The 21,423-nt window shown below is 50.1% G+C and overlaps 2 long non-coding RNA genes across 9 annotated transcripts; one reads left to right on the top strand and one right to left on the bottom strand.

The window, feature by feature from the left end:
• The first annotated feature begins 1,684 nt into the window (after positions 1–1,684).
• On the top strand, positions 1,685–6,216 carry LOC140844533 (uncharacterized). 4 transcript variants are annotated; one of them, XR_012123034.1, is made up of 5 exons: positions 1,685–1,806; positions 2,173–2,279; positions 2,670–4,793; positions 4,920–4,991; positions 5,839–6,215. It is a non-coding gene; the product is annotated as an uncharacterized lncRNA (long non-coding RNA). The 4 variants fall into 4 exon arrangements; XR_012123033.1 differs by having other exon boundaries at positions 5,854–6,215; XR_012123032.1 differs by having other exon boundaries at positions 2,670–4,991; positions 5,839–6,216.
• On the bottom strand, positions 1,806–21,339 carry LOC108409335 (uncharacterized). Of its 5 annotated transcripts, none has more exons than XR_012123030.1 (5): positions 17,268–21,339; positions 16,551–16,742; positions 8,676–8,778; positions 3,117–3,266; positions 1,806–1,935 (listed from the first exon to the last, which is right to left on the bottom strand). It is a non-coding gene; the product is annotated as an uncharacterized lncRNA (long non-coding RNA). The 5 variants fall into 5 exon arrangements; XR_012123029.1 differs by having other exon boundaries at positions 16,935–21,339; XR_012123028.1 differs by having other exon boundaries at positions 16,837–21,339.
• Positions 21,340–21,423: the final 84 nt, after the last annotated feature.

The following is a 21,423-nucleotide window of genomic DNA, read 5'->3' on the forward strand; positions in this document are numbered from 1 at the left end:
GACTTTCCATTTTACTCAACAGGCAAGCCGTGAATGTCCTGAAGCTTCTGGAAACAAAGGCACATTGATGCATTAAGTTGCAAGTGTGTTATTAAAACTTGATTGGAACAGTGATTCCATTTATGCCTTTAAAAAGTCAGTTGAGAAATATGCAAAGAAAGCAGATGTTTCGGTGGCCTTGCTCTCCTGAGAATACTCGTTGGTCACATTCCTCGGGCTCGTCTCCTGTAGACGTTCGGGGCGGCCGGCAGCAGGGGGGCCGGAGCCTGTGGGCAGCCCGGGTGTGGCCCCGTACTAGGCTACCTCAACTCTTCCCACCATTAGAAACTGTTCAGGCCACTTCAGCCCCACAATTGCTGCCTTACGGTCTCTCTCCACGTGTCACATCCTGCATTTTTAAGGTGATTGTGAGTTTTTGCTTTTGTTCTGTACCTTTTGCTGGCTAAGTCCTGTCTCACCCAGGGGGCTTCCTGGATGTGGGCAGAGGTCCATCCTCCCTGTGTTCTTTGGCAGACAGACAAATGGCTGTCCAGAAGCTATTATTGCTTCTATTCTAACTACCAACAAATCCCTAAACTATATTCCTGAGTGTCTCAAAGATGTATTCCTCTTACGTATCCTTAGCTTAATGGCAAATGAGTGGCAGCGATTCTGCTGTTTTATACCCATGGCTCAGTCGTGCGCATTTTCCAGTCCTGTTTGAGGCTGGCACCTTGTGTGGCCCCTGGCCTGGACCACACCAAGTAACGGGTGGGACAGGAGGGTCATTCTTGGCCCCCGTCAGCTTCTCGTGGCCGCTGGCTCCACTGGCGGCGGCCACATCCCTCTGATCTCGGCGTCTGTCACGCGGCCCTCTTCTCTTCTAAGAACACCTCTCACTGGCCCACCTGGCTAAGCCAGGATGATCTCTCCTCAGGATCCATCACTTAATTATATCTACAAAGACCCCTCTTCAATGTGAAGTTGCGTTCCCACGTGCCAGAGACTTGGACACAGATGTATCTTTGCAGGTCCACCATTAAATGCCCCACAGCATCCAACTTGTCTTGTGGAGAAGGCCGCCCTGGCCTGGAGATGTTAGGGGTGGAGAACTGCCCCCCTTCCAAGACCCACTCACTTTATGACAAACGTGGGCTCCTTGTCACAGGGCACTGAGTCGAGAGCAAGGAGTCCCCGGCAGCCTTGGGAAAAGAGCATTCCAGATGCTTCCATGGTGACACGAAGCAGAGACTGGCCAGGAGGAAAGCAGAGGACAGTTCACAGTAATCAGAACGCTCCTTGGCATGCATGCAAATGGGTTGGACAGCTAGGACAGCAAATCTTCAAACCTGGGTGTGCAGAGTGTCACCTCAGTGAAACTAGAAGGGCGGGTGGGGAATCTGCACTATTGAAAAGCAGTTTCAGTGGCTACCTGTTGAGGACCCGCTCTGTACCCAGGCACTTGGACGTGCTGGGGAGGCAGCATAAGACAGCAGGAGGCCACCTTCTGGTAAGGGTGGCTGTTTCATTCTGTCCATCCAGAGTTTGGCCAGGAATGTGAGCTGCACTGTGACAGTGCTGCGGACGCTGCATCAGAGGGAGGGAGACGCTAGCTTTGGGGACACCGGCGCCACAGCATCGGTGCTGAGGATCTTGCTCATGTTCACTTGGCACACTTGCTGTTTCCTATGAATAATACATGTATGTGGTCCCCGGGCAGGACACGAGCACCAGCGCCGATCAACCCATCAGATACATCCCGGCTCCTTCCGCGTGGCCGCCCTCCTGCCGCAGCTCCTTGTGTTTGACTCATTCTGAATATTTTACGTAAGTCTTGCCCACCACTTTCCGAAGAAGCCAACAGCATGCACGTCTTTACTCACAATGAGTCACGGTTGGCAACTGACTTCCCGGCTTAGACTTGGCAGTTCTTGTCTTCAGGTAGAACGAAATGTCCTTGTAAAGTTAAATAAAAGCAATTAAGGTTTTTTTTCAAAGTTAAAAGCAAGGTAAATATTTTTTAAAGTCTAACTGGGGAATTACATCACACAATGTCTAGGGCTGAAGGGAGCCTAGTCACCAGTTCTCCAACACTCTGTTGTCTTTTTAGCCGTGGACCGCGATCAGCATAGTGACGTGCACACCCTTTAAACTAAAGCCAGCAGCCCCCCCCTTGCTCTCACTTCCCCCTAGTTCCCGTGCAGCTGTTGAACTGTTTCCTGACTCCTAAATCGTAGGAGCACAGTGTGGTCTCCGGGTTCATCGATTTTGGACTTGCCTATTGGCATCTCTAATGGCTGGTAAGAATTTTAGCATTTCTGTGCGTCCCCTTTCCCTCTCCCAATGTCCCAACAGTTAAAAAGAAGTTCTTGGTTAAATCGGTATTCATGTTGCCATTAGAAAGGCTGTAAATATTACGGAATTGCTCAGCCAAGTGGATCACTGTGACGACAACAGAAAGGACACATGGTAAACTGTAATCATCCCATGCAAAATGACGCAAAGTCTGGGATTTGCTTTAAAATAATCTTGCGAGAGGGATGGGTCAGGATATGGATCGAACAAAATTGACCATGTGGGTTGGTAATTTTTGAAGATGGGTGATGGATTCATGAGCGTTTATTATACTATTCTGCTTTACATTTGGGTGACATTTTCTATAATAAAAACCCATTAATGGTTATTTTCAGGACACCCTCTGTGGGACAGACTGTCTCGGTCTTCAGATGTCTAGATACCATCCTGCTTGGCCTTCACCCTGGAAAGTGACTGAGCCCAGTGCCCAACTGCAACCGCAAGCCTCAGTGGGACGCGTTCCACGCCCAGCTTGGTGGCGCACCCTGCATTTCCCATCCGTCTTTACCGCTTTACACGTTTTGATATCTGTCAAGTCAGGACGCATTTCACAAGCAGTGGCATCTTAACGCTGGGTGGAATATAGTGCATGACAAGTGTCGTATCATGGGGGGCTGTAGGTTCTTGGCTACTCACCCCATGGAAGGGGGCATCTAGCCCCCCTTGAGCCTAGGCTGGCCTCAGTGACTTGGTTGACCAGATGAATGTGCGGATGGGACGTCCAGGGACCTCTGAAGTCTTGTGCAAACCAGCCCACCCAGGAAGAGGGTAGTTGGACTCACCTGCCCTGAGGCCACCACACTGGGGAGGAAGCCCAAGCCTGCCACACGTGGAAACGGGGTCCGGGGAGACCCCAGATGCTCCCGTCATCCTGTTGTGCATACCAAGCACGTAGATGAGGAAACCCAGTGGACATCTCGGTCCCTGAAGACCTGAGGGGTAGAAGAAATGGGAAATTCACCTGACAGACCAAGGCCCCAGACACATGGCCCTAGTCCAGTTCATCCCAGCCACGGCCAAGCACTTGAGCCACTCCAGCTGAGGCCCCCACTGGAAACAAAGACGAGCCACGTGCCCTATGCCCAGACCAACTTACAATCCGTGAAATGTCAGTGTGATAAAATGGTTGTCCTTTTACCATTAACTTTTGGGGTAGTTTATTACACAGCCATCAATAATGAACTCATGTATACAATGAACACTCACATTGTCTGTCTGCTGTCTTCTATTTTTTATGCTGGTTTTCCCCCCATAAAACTAGAAGATTGCCATCTGCTCTGGCTTCTTACCTGCTGCTCTGTAAAAACCTACCCCAAACTTCATCGTAAAAAACAATGATGATGTGTTGTTTCTCTGGACTCGGTGGATGGGCAGGCTGGCGCTCTCTCCCGCTGGCCTCTGTCCCTCTGCGCTGGGCTTCGTCACAGCCCTGTAGTCTCGGGCCCCAAGGCAGCAAGCTCCGAAGCTGCCAGGCGTCTTCAGAATGCACACAGTGTCATTTCTGCCACATCACATCCGCCACAGCAAATCACAAGGCCAGCCCAGATTCAAGATGATAGGGAAGTGCACCCCACGCATCTCTTGACAGGAGGAACAGTTACGTCGCTGATATGGACTGAATGCGTCTCCTCCAGATTCCTATGTTGAAACCAGATGCCCAGTGTGGTGGTGTTTGGGGTGGGGACTTTGGGAGGTGCACAGGTCCTGAGGGCGGGGGCCTCAGGAGTGAGATCAGGGACCTTATGAAGAGCCCCCAGAGGGTCGTCTTTCCCCTGCCATGTGAGGACATGCTGAGAAGTTGGCGTCTAGGACCCGGGACGTGGCTCTGCCGGCGGTGCCATGATCTCGGGCTTCCAGCCTCTAGTTGCTTCTGTTGGTTCTAAGCCACCCAGCCTGTGGTGCCGTCAAAGCTGCCCGAACGGTCTAGGGCCATCACCTGGCACGGAGGCATGGCCACGGGGGTGCGGCGCTTGAGGGCTGTAGCTGGCAGCCCCCGAACAAAAGGCATTTTCTCTCTCCCGGTCCTCGGGCTGGAAGTCCAAGGTCAGTGTCAGCAGGGCGGCTCCCCCCCAGCCTCTCCTGGGCGTGTGGACGCCGTCTCCTCCCTGGGTCCTCACGTAGCCGTCCCCTGTGTGTGTCTGTGTCCTGACCTCTTCTCATAAGGGCACCACTCACCTTGGATTTGGGCCACCCAATGACCCCATTGAACCTTAATTATGTCCTCAAGGGCCCCGTCTCCAAGCACAGATTCCAAGGGTTAGGGACACAGTTCAGTCCATCATGGCCACTATCAGAATACCTACCACACATTCTTGGGAACACCGCTGCTACATTCCTGCTCTTTTCTCTCCACATTTTGGAGATACTACTGCATTGTCACCCAACGTCCCCTGGGCAGAGCGCAAGTCCCGAGTGAGGCTGATCACCGTGCCTTTTGCGAACCAACTGTCTTCGTTCCGGTAACGTATGCTTTTTCTATTCTTGAGAGTTTGCAGTTTTACTGCCCCTTCTCTGAGTGTACTTTAGTTTTATGTGTCATCCTGGGAATCGGCAGTTCTGGTGTGCACCTCTCACCTTTATTACAGAAAGTTTTCACCTCTACCTCCTCCGTCATCGGCTCCCCGCGGGTCTCTCATTCTCTGCTGCTGGAACACCAGGTAAGTCCAGATCGGAGTCTGGGGGGTAAGCCCTGACCAGTGGCTTTTCTTTCTGTGTCTGATGTGAGCTGATTGCTGGGACGTGCATCGCGAAGCATCAGGAAAGCCACCTCAGAAATACACACCAGCCCCACGACCAGGCCGCTTTGCTGCAGACATCTCCCTTGGCTCCCATAACTGACAATTTGGGCCACTTTTTTTTTCTCTTCCCGTGAACTTTAAATTCCCACTCTTATGTTTTAAATTCACCGGTAGTGAACCTGTGAAACCCTAGGCCCCCACTCTCAACCCCAGTAAAAGCAGACCCCCAAGCCCAGGGCCTCTGTCTCCTCTCAGCCTCGCTGTGTGCCCCCTGGTGTGCCTCCTGTGCTCCAGGGCTTGTGAATAGTAAACTCTTTTTCCTCCCCAGAGTTTTCTAATAGTTATTGCTGAGGGGCTTCTTGCAATCGTAGCAAGAACCACAGGGGTTGGGCCAGTCATAGCATCGGTTTGGAAAGGGGAGATAGATGCCTGCGGGCAGCTCACTGGGCATTTCTGGCAGAGAGCATTGCCGTGATAGGCTGAGGCCCACCCAAGACGGGCCTCTCAGCGGTCCTGCCTTCTGACCTACCTGCTGTACCTTTTTTAGCAAAAGCTTCTAAATCTCTGATTTTCTCCTTGACAGTGCAGATCTAGAGTTAGGCACACCTCCTGGGTTTTCCATTTCAATAACCGCGTTGTCCAGGTTCTGCTGTCAGCTCGGGCCACCGTAAGAACAGAGCGGTGGGAGCTTATTTCTCCTGGTCCCCAAGGCGGGGAGACCTGAGACCAAGGTACCAGCTGCTTGTGTTTCCTGGCTCGCCGACAGCCACTTTCTTGCTAGGTTTTCTTGTGATGGAGACAGAAAAGAAGCCAGCGCTCGTGTCCCCTCCGCAGACACTGACCCAGCAGGAGGGCCGCATCCCCACCACCTCGTCCTCACCCACCTACCTCGGGAGGCCTCCCAGCCCAGGCCGTCCCAGCGGGCGCTAGGAGGAGGGGGCACAACTCACTCTGCAGCACGCAGGCCAGATGTTAAATGATTTCCCGTAACTGCCTGTCTCTGTTTTGTGACCTTATTTCATAAATGTCCCTTGTCAATTTGAAATCCCATGCAAAAAAATGTTAAAATCATACCTTGTCCTACACCATAAAATTCAACTTTGAAAATTCACTTTCTCATTTGTTCACTGTATTTGCTTTCTTACTTAATCAAGTTCTGCAAAGTCGCTCTGGAACTTACATCGTGGGCCAGTTTCCAGCGGCAGCTGTTTTGTTTTGTGGCTTCTCTTCCTCGCTGCCCGTCTCGCTCTGCGGGCGCCTCCAACCTCCATGCAGGCGGGCGGGCCAAGTGCCTCCCAGTCCGATGTGACGCAATATAATACGACAGGCTTGATTCCTGTCACATTCCATCACTGCGCCCACTTCCAAGGGAAGCTGACAAATAGATGCCCCGTAGCTGGGCCGCCACATGCCCAGCCGGTGCTCAGGAAGGGCCCGGGTGCCAGCCTCCGCCACACTCCCCGAGCCGTCGGCCCTGGCAGTGTGGACCCCACGGAGCCCACCCGAGGCGGGGGCCGGCCCGCACAGGTCCTGGTCCCAGTCCACGCAGCTGCTCTCCTTGGCCGGACTTGCCTCCGCAGCCTTCTTCTCCGAGTGTCCGTGACGCAGGCCCAGCTCGCGGGCAGCTCCGGCCTCGCTCACCGCTTTGCATTTCTGTTCACTCTGGGTCCACAGAGATCGTTACCCTCTTTCTTTTCTACCTTAGCTATCTATGCCCTTCTGCTTTTACAAATTTTACATTATCTAATTGCCGTGTGGCCCTCTGGTCCTGCCACACCCTCTCTTGAGGGGCAGAAACGCGGCATCGAAGGGGGACCTGCCCCATCTTTCCCCTGGAGGTCCCCCTGAGGCATCTGTTCTCCAGCAGCCAGAGCGGCCTGTGGGTCACGGCTGCTCACCCGGCCCCCCGCTGAAGGCCCGCTGTCCTTCTCCGGGAAGTGGCAACCCTACCACCCACACCTCATGGAAAGCAGGTGAGTGGTAGTGGGGGGAGGGCTGGGGGTTGATGCGAAGGGGTCATGTTTCTTTTGGGGGCTTGAAAATGTTCTGAAATTCGGTGGTGGGGATGGTTGCAACGCCCAGCAACTGCGGTAAAAAGCACTGGATTGTATGCTTTTAAGTGACCATATTGCCTTCCCTTTAATTTTATCTCAATAAGATAGCTCTTCAAAATAATTCTCAACTCATAAAGCTGTTTTAAGAGGAAAATGAAATATCCTATATTTTTTTAAAATCTCACAGTTGTTCCTGATAAAGCCCAGACCTCCTCACAGGTTGGTTCCCTGCGTCCAGTTCTGACTTCCCTGTTCGCCTACACTGGCTCCATGCTCCCCGGTCAGCCAAGAAACCTCCTTCTGGATCCTTCCCCGGGCTCCTTCTGGGCGCCTGGCTTTCAGACTTGGGCCCCTTATAAGCAGGTCTGAACTGTGATTTCCAGGAGTCTTGGGTACTGTATAGACTCCTTCCTTCACAGGGACAAAAATTATATTTTACAACTTCACTGGTATAAGTGACGTAGGGCAGGGACATGGGACAATCACCATGAATAACTTTCCTGCCTTTGATGAAAAATACCAAGACAGAGTTAGTACAGTAAGAACAGGAGGGACCCCATCCTAAGGCTGGGATTCCTTTTTAAAAACCAGTATTTTAAAAACCAGTAAGTTAGGAGGTAAGATTCCGAACACATTTTATAGTGGTTAGCCAACAACCGGCCCTGTCGTAAGGCAGGGCATGCAGCCCTGAATGCTGTTTTCACTGCTTGAGGGTGACCACCGTCTTGGAGAAGAACAGGATCAATAGATTCCTTGTGGTAAGTTTATTTGACAGATTATCTAAAGGACAGACTATGCATGGTGACATAATGCCCCTCACCAGCGATGGGCATCATGAGACCACATGTCAAGCCTAAGCTCCCTTGGTCGTTCATCCATTCTTGAGATCCTTTAAAGACAAGAATCTTAAGCCTTTAAGCACAGCTTCTCTCTGAGGCCGCCTGCACTCCCCTTTCTTTGTGTGCTTTGCCTTAAATAAAGGCTTCTTGCTGCTCAAATCATTGTGTTTTGTCTCCATGTTCTCCCAAGCCTGCCAGGAGGTTAATGAGACCCCTTTTCTCGGTGGTAAGCATGTTTGTTACTTTATTACTTCATTCCATTTTCTAGACTTACGCACAAGTCTTCTCTCTCTCTGTTCCACTTCAAACAAGTAGGGAAGGGCTACTGAGAGCTCTGATTTGGGTTTGTGAGTTCCCGTTACCTGGGTGACCCAGACAGAACTGCAGCTGTACCATCATGCTTTTTAGTAATCTGCCTGAAAAATCTCCTTTCTTTGCTTTGGAAGTTCCCAGAACATAAGCTCACTCCACCCAGGGCTCTGCGGCTCCCCCACACTCTGGGGTGGTCGGGGCTTAGTCCCCACGCCGTGCAGATCCAAGCGGACACTGGACGCCAGGTGACCCCGGCTTCAGGAGTTGGCGAGGGGCCCGCCCTGTGCCCAGCAGGAGTTTACTGGGCGACCCTTCCCTCGCTCCGCTCCTCCTCGCCCTCTGCTGCCTGCACGGCTGCTGCCACGCACTACAGTCTCTTTAATGAATTCCTTCCTTACCTACGTTCATCTGACCTGTCCGTGAATTCTTTCTGAGTCAAAAGCCCTCTCCCGGGTTGAGGTCTCATCAAGTGCACAGGGCGACCGCCCCCGGTTGGATTGCCTGACAACACAAGGATGAATACAGTAACATCGCATATTTAACAAATTTCCTTCAACCTAAAGGTTTATTTTTTTCTTCTGATTTTAAAACATTTTTATGGGCCCTTGTGGTGGGCTGAGGGGTGGCCTCCGAAATGGTATATCTATGTTGCAATTCCCTATGCCCACAAATACCTCATATGGCAAAAGAAGTGATACAGTTGGGATTTAAAGAGCTTATCCTGGATTACCTGGTGGACCCTGTGAAAATTAATAAAGGGAAGACTGATTGACATGGCGCCGGGAGGCCTGCAGGGGGAGCTCTGCGCCCATCACTCCTGGTCCGTTGTAGACCCGACAGGAAGGGACAGACAACCAACCACCTTACAACTCCTACCATTATGGCTGCTTTACCGCCCAGTCGGAGGAGGGAAGAGTTTCTGCCTCCCCCAGCAACAGCCCAGCCAATGAGAGATGGTTAAAATTCAGCCAATGAGCAGCCGTGACACAGGAGACTCCCAGTTTCCTCCAATGGGCTTTTTGCCCAGAACAGTCCCCCCCCCTCCCCCTTTCTTCTATAAAAGAGCCTCCTCTGCTTTGTGCTCTGGATATGCTAGCGGTTTTGCCATACCTTGCTTGTCCTGAATTGCAATTCTCTGCTGTTCCCAAGTAAACCCATTTTGCTTGTAAAATTACTGAGAGCCAAGGTTATCATTACATGGTGTCAGAAGTGGGATCCAGAGACGATCCCCCACCGCCAACAGCTCTGAGTCTGGTGAGCAAGCAGGTGCTGGTACTTACAGAGCCCATTCTGCTCATTGCTGCCTTGTGGACCCTGGAGCTGGAGGGTGAGTGTTCTCCTGCATTCTGAGCCCTGCTGTCTTTGTGTTTTTGAGCTCTCCAGGTGTTATTCAGTAACACCTGCCTCAAAGCCTTGTTCTTTCTGCGACTACGTGTTTGGCCTTCGGTCTGACTCCTGCTGTGCCAGCCTTTGTGCTGGCCTTCCGTCCACATCCTTCCGGGACCGGACTCTTCCTGTGGAACTGTGCCAGCCAGCCTTTGGTCCAGTTCCTCTGCAGTGCCGGGCAGTTCCTACTGGAGCTCTGCTAGTCTTTGGCCGGATTCCTTTCAGAACCTGTTCCTATTAAAACTGCTGTTTAGGAATTTTCTCTTTAGAGAGAAAAAAAACTCTAAGAAATGATATCTCAGTTATCAAAGTGCCCTGTGGGTACCCTGCCTCCTGGGATCCTGGCCAGTTTTGTGTTTAAAAACTATGGTCCCTTCTCATGCTCATTTCCGACTAAATGGACCAACTTAACCAAAAGGAATTTAGAAAACCAATGGCTGTTATGGAGAACTTTCACTCTCCCCGGTCTTGTTCTCTCAAAATTATATTAGAAAGCTGTGGCTCAAAAAATAAAAAAATCTGAATGGGATGCTTATTTTAACTGATGTCTTAAGGCTTCCAAATGTTCTCAGGATGCTAAGTTTGCTTTTTTTACCAAGTGAGGCAAACAAATGACTCAAAGAAGTCAAAGGGCCTCTGGGCCTCTCCTTCCCCTCCCCCATCTTCTTGGCCTCCAGACACGCACAGCGCCCTCGTGCTCAGGGCGGCTGTGGGCACCACCTGCCTGTGTCCCCTCTGCTGTCCCCGCCACCACCTGCCTGTGTCCCCTCTGCTGTCCCCGCCCCCTCCATTCACTCTACATGCTCCGCCCCCTCTCTGGATCCTCCTGCTGAACTTCCCTTGTCCTCCGAACTTCTCTGCCCCCTCCTCTCCTTGACCTATTAAAACCTGTCCTTTTAGAGTTAAATGTTCTGAGGATCCAAATAAGCCCCAAGTTTCTTGGGTTCCCTGGACCAAGGCTGATTTTTGAGCCATAAAGAGTTTCCTAAAGTGACTGAGGACCCCATAGGTTTGCTGAGGAATCTAATGTTGCTATGCGTACTTACCAGCCCGATTCTCAGACTTCCATCAGCTGACCCACGTGCCTGGGGGAGGGGGCCGGGCCAAGCCCAGGATGAAGCTGGCTTAGTGGGACTCTCCCGAAAGGGCTTTGGAGAAACAGACTCCTAATTTTTGGCAAGAAGCTAGAACACTTGCTGGAAACCTCCACGAGCAGTTACAGTAGCTTTTCCTAAGCCTGTTGATTGGAATAAAATTCAGGCCTGCACACAAAGCCTGAGGCACCTGCTCAAGACTATTACAATGAATGGACTTCAGATTGTTTTCAAAGAAAATTCTACTCTTCCTGTAAATGTTGAATCAACCAGCATAGAATTTCACTCTGACTAGATGCTTTGCTTCTCTGTTCCCTTCTCAAACCTCTTCATAGGAAGGTAACTTTTGGCCGTAGAGGACATAAAGTCTCCAAGTAAAACTGCAGTTTGCTCAGACTCAGGCTGGATACTCAGGGCGTCTGACCTCGGGACAGGAGCACATGTGGGTCCGGATGAAGCCCCCCAGCTACTGATGCTGACTGTTCACCCTTGGCCCCTGGGACGATGTACAGGAAACTCCTCTAACCATGGCAGATTTTTCATAGGTTACTGATGGTTCTTATTTAAAGGATAAAAATGGTAAATCTTGGCTGCCCTCTCTCTCTTTGTCTCTGTCTCTCTGTCCCCCTGCTCTCTCTCTCTCTCTGTCTCTCTCTCTCTCTGTGGCTCCCTCTCTCTCTACTCCCACCCCCCTCTGGGCAGCCACTCTCTCCTTCAGATAATAAAGTCTCTTGCGTGGGCCCGTGTCTCCTGAGTCATTCTGGGTAAGGAGGGTCATGGTGAGATACCCTCTCATTGGTGCCGTGACTCGGATGAGGCTCTCCCATTGACTTTGCTCTTCCTCCGGGAACCTGAGCTGCTCTGGGAACCCTCACTGCCCGATCCTCCTCCGTGGGCTCACCGTCCACTTCCCGGGTCACTCATCTTCTCGCCCAACACCGGCCTTCGATTTGGTGAATCTCCCCTTCATGATCGACTTAAATGTCCCTTTGGAACCTGGGAAGTGACCGTTGAGTGTCCGGCACCCTCAAGGGCTCCTCCGGGACAGCGGTACCCCCAACCATGACTTTCAGAGTCACGGTTGATCCCCATAGTCGACCCTTCACTGCCTTCCCATGGTGAGAATCCTCATCCACTGAGGCCCGGTCTCCCTTTATCTGTGTATCTACTCTACTCGTAAACTCTTGGTACCAGGTACTGAGCCTCCCCAGCGTTTTCGCCTCGACCCCACAGTTAGAGGTGGTGACGACCCCCTAACTGTGCCTGGTCTTCTCCGCGATCTTCCCAATCACTCAGGGACGCCTCAGTGACTTCTGAACGGTCTCTTTCTCACCATGGGATCTGGCCCCTCTGTTCCCGCAGATTCACTGCTAGGTGCTTACTCAATAATCTGAAGCCCCTCCACCTCATTCCAGACCTCAAACCTGTTCGCTACTGTAATGATATCTGGTCACAATATCCATTGGACAATCAGTCTAAATGGACCCCAAATGGCTCTTTAGATCCTAAAATTCTCCATGACTTATACAACTTCTGTGAGCGTACGGGCAAATGGGAAGAGATCCTATATATCCAGGCTTTCTCCTACCTCCAAACCAAGCTCTCTCTCTGTCTCCCCTGCAATCCTAAACACCTACTACTTGCCTTAAAGTCCGCACCCCTAAGCTTTTTTCACGTTCCCAAATATCCTCAACTGCCTATAAAACCCCTAGACAATGCACCACCGCGGGCTCTCTTGTCCCCTCCTGACTCACGCCAGGAGCTCTGTCTGTCCTCTCACTGAATCATGACGTCTCAATCTGTATGTTTGTGTGTCTAAGTGTGTAAATGAAAAATATTTTTCTACCTCAGGATGGTATTAATAAAAATTGATTTAGAGACAAGCGCTTGTGAAAATTGGGCATTCTAAAATTTCCAGAAAATTCTAATAGAAGATATTAAGCATTAATGCTAACTTAAGTTGCACTGAATAGACATGTCCTTATGGTTATCAGCTGCCTAAGTTTACCTAAAGTCATTTAAGTTGACTAAAGTCATTTAAGAAAAATGCTTAAAGTGAAGTGTAGCTTTGTCTAATGTGAGTAACTATTTAAGGAAGTGCCTTAAAACTTTTAACAGCTTCCCAAAATCAAATGCAAAAGTGCTTTTACCTCTAACTGATATTTTCCAGAGGGCCCCTGGAACATTTCAGAGGAATTTTTTCTCATTGGAGAAAGTATTTGGCTAATTTGGCTTATTTATCTGATATATAATTACCTGCTTAATTACCTAGATGACACTATCACAGAGAATGATGCTAAACTTTGTTACTGAATGTTTTGTGTTACAAAAATATCCAAATTTCCTTATGACAACTGTCCTACAGTAAGCTCTCATCAGATCTTTAACCATTGTCATTTGTAAGTCTTTTGTCATCTATACTCACTGTTTTATTACTCGTAAACTAGTAAAAAAGTAGATTTCAGCAGAACAGGTATTAGTTACATAGGATTAAGTAAACTAAGGAAGATGATTTTGTGGCTTTTTGTTTCAAAAGTTGTTGATAAAGTGTTTTAAGCTTTTTCTCTTAAGCTGACAACAGTTTAGTAAATGACTGTCTCTGTAAGCAGAATTGAAACTTTATCTTTCTCTCTACCTGATCCCTCCAGAATTTAAGAACTCTCAGTGACTATTTTTATATTTCATGGCAGTATGTTTATTTGCACAAGTTCAATAAGAATCTGGTTTCCTTGTAAGAGAACCAATTAAAAACACTGGTTATATACCAAGGCTTTGACTAGAACGTCATACCTGAGAGACACGTGTGTAAACTCAGATACAAACAGACAGCTTTAAGGAACTAAGATTGACTTTATAAAGCCAACAAAGCCCCTTAGAAAAACTGGCCTGGTACCTTGCTTACAGGGTTCCCAGCAGCCTGACCAGGTGAGTAAGGAAGGCCACTGCCTGGCAGGTGCAGGAACCTCAGGAATGTCTTGGGAACCTCAAGAAGAGAGGAATTCACCCAAATCTACAGGTACTGCAAGCACAACTTGATGGCAAGTCTGGCTTGGCTTTCTGGCCTCAAGAAGCCTTTAAAAGTCCAATCTGAAATTCCTTATAAAAGTTCCAGCAAAGCACATTATAAGATTCTATGTAATCAATTGCTCTTCTTGCTGCACTTATGCAAATAATCAAGCCAACTGTTAATTATTTTCTTAACCTGGTTACTTCTAATAAAAATGAGGGTGATTTTAGAGAAAAGTATTGTTTCAATAATGCAGTCTTATCTACACTAAATCCTAGTACTAGTCATTGAGATGTAAACTCGATCCAGAATTCTAGTTTCCCCCTGATACCTACCTGGCTACGATTCTCAATTAGACTCTTCATATTTCTGGTTCTCATATTCAGCCATGCATTCTTAATCTCATCAAGTTTATCCTTCCAGAATGGAAAATCCAACTCCAGATGTTGCTACTTAACCTAATAACAATTTGTTCTATCTTGCCTAGAAGCCACAAAACTGCAAATAGTAATAGAAATGAAACCCGGAATAGAAGCGCCAACCTTCCGAGGCCCTCTCAACTGACCAGTGAGGGAGACCCAGCTGCACCCTTTCCTGCGCCCCCTCTCAGCATGAAGCAGCCAGAGCGGTTGTCGCCCCCTTTCCCTAGGAGCAGCTAGAGTCTCTATCTGTACAGGGGAGAATTTGCGGTCAGAGCAATGTAACTACATGCTAGGTACCCCCCCCCCCCACTAAAACTATGTTGAACATTAAGCTCTAGAATCATTCTTCAGTGAGATCAGTTTATATTCCCCAGATAAAGCAGAGTAGCACATGTTTTTATTATGCTGATCATTTATAATCATGTGTAAGATTCACCTTAACATGCTAAAGGCCCAGGCCTCTGTGCTGTCTTTCCTCCTTTAGATCTGACGAGGTTATTTTACAAACTGAGCAACTAACTGCAGACCCAGCTGCAGACGGCAGGGTAAAGGGCAGGATTCTTTAGCAAATAGACAGGACCGCAGCCCACCTTGGGAGCCGAGCAGGCAGCCTTTTGATACGCTCCCAGACCAAGACGCTGGTATCCCAGAGAAAAATCAAGGCAGGAGATTCCTTATGTTAAGTTAATTTTTAATATTCAGAGAACACTTAACAAGTCCTTCCCCAAGGCTTTAGGGATAGTCCCCACCTTTTTGGACAGGCTCTAGCGCAAGGCCTCAAATCCCTTACTCTCTCGAGCTCCACCCTCCTTCAGTATGTCGATGATCTCCTCCCGCACAGTCCCTCCCTACAAGCCTCTCCACAGGGTACTATTCTCCTTTTACACTTTCTCTCAGAACACAGCTACCGGGTTTCACCCTCCAAAGGTCAGCTGTCTGCCGCTCAGGTCACATACCTGGGAGTTCAGCCCTCCCCAGGCTACAAGGCCATTACCATAGACAGGAAAAAACTTCTCCAAACCATGCCCGTTCCAAACACCAAGCAACACCATCCCTAACTCCCAAATGGCAAGGACCGTACACAGTGATCCTTTCCACGCCAACTGCAGTTAAACTCCAGGGTCTTCCCCTCTAGGTACACAACTCCCACCATAAGCCATTTGTCTCCCCTTATTCCCCTTCCCCCAAATCTCCGACAGGTTCCTACTCCTCCACCCTGACGGGACCTCTTACTCTCCGCATTTCCCGCTGCTCATCTCCACTTCCACTCATCACTGAAGAAGCTTCTGCCAGCACGGAGTCCTAAGACCCCCCTTACAACCGCCGTGCGTCATGCCTCAGGATTGTTAGCCCTGGTCTCAGCACTTACTCTCTCCCCAGACCCATCTTCCCAACGCCAACCCTTTCTTCTCTTTCAGACTGTCCAAAAGATTGCGCCATCAAGGATTCCCTTTGCCCTACAGGTTGCTTTGCTGCCTACACATATGTCCCCAAAGAATGCTAATAATTCAGCCACCCTATGTAAACATAGCAATCAGCCCAAATGCAAAACATTTCTAACCAAACCTTTAACCAGCTTATATTACAGGATGACCAACCCCTCTCCAAAGATGATCATCCTTACTGAGCCTGGAACACGCCATCGCCACTGCAGACCAAGGGCTCATCTGAGACCAAGTACCCCATCAACACAAAAATGAACTTCATCGCCCCTAATGAGCAGGAAGCAGTTACTGGAGACTGACCTGCACCCCTTCCCGAATCCCCTACCACTTATAAAACAGAAAAGGGAGGAATGGAAGAAAATAGTAATTTATCCTCCATTTGCCCCGTGGTCCCAAGCACAGAAGCCGGTGAGAATTATGCCTGGGGCTTGCCTGGGGCTTGCTGGGCTTCCCCCGCCTCATCTCTAAACATCCCGACCCTCCCCCAAGGCAACGGGCCCAGCGGATCACCGCGCTCCGCACCACGCTGCTGCCCTCTCTCTCTTTGTCTGTCTTTCTGTCTCCCTCCCCTCTCTCTCTCTCTCTCTCTCTCTCTCTCCCTCTCTCTCTCTCTCTCTCTCTCTCTCTCTCTCTCTCTCTCTCTCTCTCTCTCTCTCTCCCTCCCTCTCCACCCCACCCCCCTCTGGGGCAGCCACTCTCTCTTTCAGATAATAAAGGCAGCACCTGTACCTCTGGCTACTTTGGCCGTAAGCTGAGTTACTCGTCCTCCCTGGAGGTGGTGCCTTAGGCCAGGAGTAAAACTGCAAACACAGTGATGGTGAGCCTCTGGGATAGCCCACGGCTGTGACATATCACGGAAACAATGAGGTGTCCTAATGTCCAAATGACCCCTATATCCAAAATTTATTAGATGCCATACCTTTGCTCTGGCTGTAAGTTTCCTGGCATTCTAGACACAACTCCCTGGAGGCCAAAGGAGGCTACCTTGCAGGAATTTCCACCCAAAATACTGCTTTTAAGGAAATAAATAGCCAAATCTCCATCACGTTCCAAAGAGATGTTTTCCCAAATAGTAGTTGGAAAAGCTGACCAGAGATGCCCAAAATTGGCCCTAGGAAAGGAAAAACAATATTAGAAATCTCATAATTGCTGGTTGCATAAAAGGAGAGAACTTTGGTTTGGAACAAATAACAATATGGCCCTACCAGGCATTCTAAACTGTGCACTTCTGGTCTGCTGAACAGTAGGGCTCATGAACCGGTGTTGGCAGGCAAATAGAGATAAGGCTGCACAAAGTGCTTACCTCGCTGTCCCGCCTCTTCACATGTTCCCCAGGCATTTTAGATTTCCCAGTGGGCCGTTCATTGAAAGTTTAGCAAATGGATTTCATACAGCTTCCTCCACCTCGTGGATAAATATGTTTTTGTCATGGTTTGTATGTTTTCTTACTAGACCAAAGCTTTCCCTTGTGGACAGTCCAGTGGTTCTTCAGTGGCTAAAAATTTCAGTCAGAAAGATATTCCCCAGCTGGGGAACCCCTTTCAAACTTCATAGCAATCGGGGATGCCATTTTACTGGACAGGTGCTTTGACTAGCCTGCGCTGTCTGGCGGGTTTTGCAACACTCAGACACTCACTGTGCACACATGCCATCCTCGGTCCTTGGAGGTGGTCACAGGCAGTAATGGCACGACTATGACTCAACTGGGAAGTGTGCAGAGGATCCGAACACCTTGGCCAGAAGTGTTGCCGTCGGTCCTTCTAAGATGCAGATCCAGCCCTTCGGGACTCGCAGACTCTCGCCGTGTGAGATGTCCCAGGATGTCCAGGGCAGCTGATGAAAAGATGTATACTTCAGTACCGTAAAGGCCTCGTGGCTTCTGTCAGAAATGACTGTGCTTTGGCAGAGCAGGGTTTTCACGGTGCACTCCGCGGGGAGGACCACCTCAGGCACCAGACCTAGCCCGGAAATGTCGTCTATTGGAAAAGACAACCCCGGAGAGACAGGAACCGGTAACCGCCTTGGGCCACCAGTTCCAGAGAATGAACTCAGGTTCATAGGACATCTGAGAGCACCAGCACCCCCCTGGGCCTGCACTCCATCTGCTGACCTGAAAATAGAGATTTCCCAGAGTTGAAGCAGATGGCGTCAGGCAAAACAGCTTCCCCAACATGTCTGGGCCAGGCCCGTAGTCCATTCTCACTGTTACTCTTTCATGGAAAGAAATCAACCTTGTCTGCGTCTCCCAAACCCTTGCCAAAAGGGGAAACCTCTTTTTTTGGTTATGGCCTTTGGGAAACAGCCTCACTGTGATCCTGTGAGCTTTTACTAAAGGTTAGAAGGGTCAGAATTCACAAAGTCTTTCTATCATCCGAACTATTGACTAAATTCATTGTCTCTGTATTTGCAACTTTAAAGGCTGTATTATTGATAACAGTTGGCTCCAAACAGTTCTTTTGAGATAACAATATTGTTTGAAAATGTCTTTAAGTTTTGCTGTTTTGAAAAAAGTTCGTGAGCTTCTGCGTCATGTTTACACCTGCACTGTCTCTATGCACATGCACCCAGTTATTTCCATGTGCTCCTGCCAACAGCTCTTGCTATTCACTCTTCCGCTTTAAGCAGGGACTTCGAGAGCGCACACGTGACTGTGTTTGCTTCACGCGGAAACTGTTCCGCCCTCAGTCAGGTTACGTGCCAATAAATAGTCCATCTGGCTGCTTTCAGACCTAGGGTCCTGGTTCAGGACAACCACGCAACTTGGAATTGTCATGTTGCTTCTTTTTATGTAGTTATTTTAAATTCTGTATTTTGTTTCCCATCAATGTTTTGTAAAGGGCTTTCCTAGTACTGAGGGAGAAAACCACGAGATAGAAACCTGACCGTTGATCAGTGATACTTTGGGAAGAAAGACCTTGATCAAAAAGGGGAAAAGTGGAAACTGATCAAGGGAAGTCTCCATGACATGGCGCCGGGAGGCCTGCAGGGGGAGCTCTGCGCCCATCACTCCTGGTCCGTTGTAGACCCGACAGGAAGGGACAACCAACCACCTTACAACTCCTACCATTATGGCTGCTTTACCGCCCAGTCGGAGGAGGGAAGAGTTTCTGCCTCCCCCAGCAACAGCCCAGCCAATGAGAGATGGTTATAATTCAGCCAATGAGCAGCCGTGACACAGGAGACTCCCAGTTTCCTCCAATGGACCTTTTGCTTAGAACAGTCCCCAACGTTCTCGCTCCCTTTCTTCTATAAAAGGGCCTCCTCTGCTCTGTTCTCTGAACCTGTTGGTGGTTCTGCCAAAGTTTTTTTGTCCTGGTTTGCAGCTCTCTGCTGTTTCCCGAATAAACACATTTTGCTGGTAAAGTAACTGGCAGCTTTATTTTTTGGGTTGACCACCTTATGCAGGCCCATGTCTCCTTGTAAGAGAAAGGTAGTGGACCCGCAGAGGAGGTCACGTGCCGTCAGAACCCCACCGGAGGGGACGCATCCGGAAGCCAAGGATTTCCGGCCACCGCCAGAAGCTGCGAGAGTCAAGGAACGGCTCGTCCCTGAGTGCCTAAGGGTGCAGGCCTGCCCGCACCTCGACCTCAGGCCTCCGGCCTCCAGACCCCGAGAGAATGAACTTCAGGTGCTCCAAGTCCTAGAGGTTGAAATCGGGACAGCAACCCCCGGAAAGGCAGGACCCCGCTGGCTCCCGCAGGTCCCCTCCTCGAGGCGGGCTCTTGCCCTGTCCCGTGGTATTCTTGGGACTCCTGGTTGGGACCCCAGCAGGGGGCGGCCGGGGAACCTGGTGTCCCCACACCCAGGGGACCTGGTCTTGGGGATCCTCGGCCCTGCCTGCATCCTGCTCCTCTGCCCTCGAGCAACCCCGCTTGGCCACGAAGAGCAAGACCCCTGAGGCCCCTCCACCCTGCCCTCACAGGACCCCACTTCCGGCAAGAATAGAACTTCCGGATCCCTCCCGGAAGCCTCGCAAAATCCCATTGGACCAGGCTTGAGCACGTGCTCACTCTGAGCCCATCAGCACTGGAGCAGGGCCGCGTGCGGTGTGCACTGAGGTCCTGGAGGTGGGCTACGCCGTGGAGGTTGGGGAAGGTGAGGTTGGGGGACGCCTGGGAGCAGAAGTGAAGTATCCACAATTTCCCTAGTGGAAGAGGGTGCTCTGAGTAATTGCCCCCAGGCCCCATAGGCGTGGTTATAACTGGGATCTCCTGTTCGCTGGTTGTGTGACTTCATGTGGGGCACCCAGATTCTCTGATCTCCAGCTCTGCTTAAGTGCAACAGAGATGCCGTACCTGGCCTGGCCTGCCTCGTGGGCTTTCTCCGCCTGTTACTGCCAACTAAGGGCCCACAGTACTGGGCATTTTTGCATGCCAGGCCCTGGGGTAATCAAATGACATTTGTTCTTCATATTACAAGAGCAGTATGCAGGTGCTAGTCTCACAAATGGAGTCTGGGGCGTGGAAAGGTGGAATACCTGTCCACTGTCACACAGCTAGGAAGCCCTTGGAGATGGGAATTGTAAGCAGACAACTTTGGACAAGTTGTGATACTTCACAGCTTCATTCATTATTGAGTTAAGTAAAATCTTTGACATGTATTCATTTTATGTGTGTATGGAAATCATGATTTTTATCTCTTTTTAAAATAAAAAGTATCCTTTGACACCTGACATCCCCTGCCCCGGCCCACAGGCCCAATCCATCCTCAAACCTGACAGTTCAACTTACTAAATGTCTCTTGTATCTGTTCACTTCTCTCCATGTCAACCTGTTGCCACCAGTTTGCCTGAATTGGACGGCTGTACTAGGCTCCTACCTGGTCCTCTTCCCATCCATTCCCCAGGCAGCAGCCAGAGGGATCTCATTACAGTTCAAACTTTATGATGTCTCATCTCTAACTTCCTTCAAGGACTTCCCATTTCTTTTAGAATAAAGACCAACATGCTTGCTGTGCCCTGTCAACCTTTACATGACCTGGTCCCCATCTCACCCCACTGCCCTGCTTCCTCACCTACTGCTGCCACACTGAAACTTCTTTCACTTCCTTTGGGAGAAGACCTTTCCTACCTCAGGGCCTTTGTACATGCTATTTTCTCTGCCTGGAAAAATCTTCCCTCCTTACCTTGTTTACTTGTATTTGACCTTCACATCTTGGTGCACATGTTAATTGCTCAAAGAAATCTCCTCTCTCCTGGATGAGTTCAGGTCCCACCTTCTGCCCAATATAATTTCACACCTTTGACTTCTTCATGGCATTTATCTTGTTCCCTAGTAATATGTCTATAGGATTATGCCCGACTCCCCTTCGAAGCTGGAAGGTCCCCGAGGGCAAGGTCCATGTTTATTTCGCGGGCCTTCAATCCCTGATACGTACCCAGCCTTCTCTGGATGGACGGATGGATGAATGGATGATGAGTGGACGGGTGGGAGGAGTGAATGAATGGAGGGCGGATGGTTGCAGGAGAAGATGGATGATGAATGGAGAGACTGATGTGTGGGTGATGGACGGAAGGATGGGTGGGTGAATGGAGGCTGGGTGGGCAGATGAATGATGGATGGGCGCGTGGAGAGATGGATGGGTGGACTTGGCACTGTCCCCTTGCCTGGCCCACTTTCGCGTTCTCACCCGGCCGGTCTATGAGTCCCACAGCGTGGCCTCGGAGGGCCAGCCTCTGAGCACACAGCGGGCGCCCCGTCCTACATCTCCGTGTGTGCGAACACTCACCGCCAGGCGCGAGTGGCAGACCCGCTCCCGGGGCGGGGCTCGCGTGGTCGCGAGCTGGGGGCGCA

This window comes from Manis javanica, chromosome 11, assembly GCF_040802235.1.
Source record: "Manis javanica isolate MJ-LG chromosome 11, MJ_LKY, whole genome shotgun sequence".
In the NCBI taxonomy this organism is placed as follows: Eukaryota; Metazoa; Chordata; class Mammalia; order Pholidota; family Manidae; genus Manis; species Manis javanica.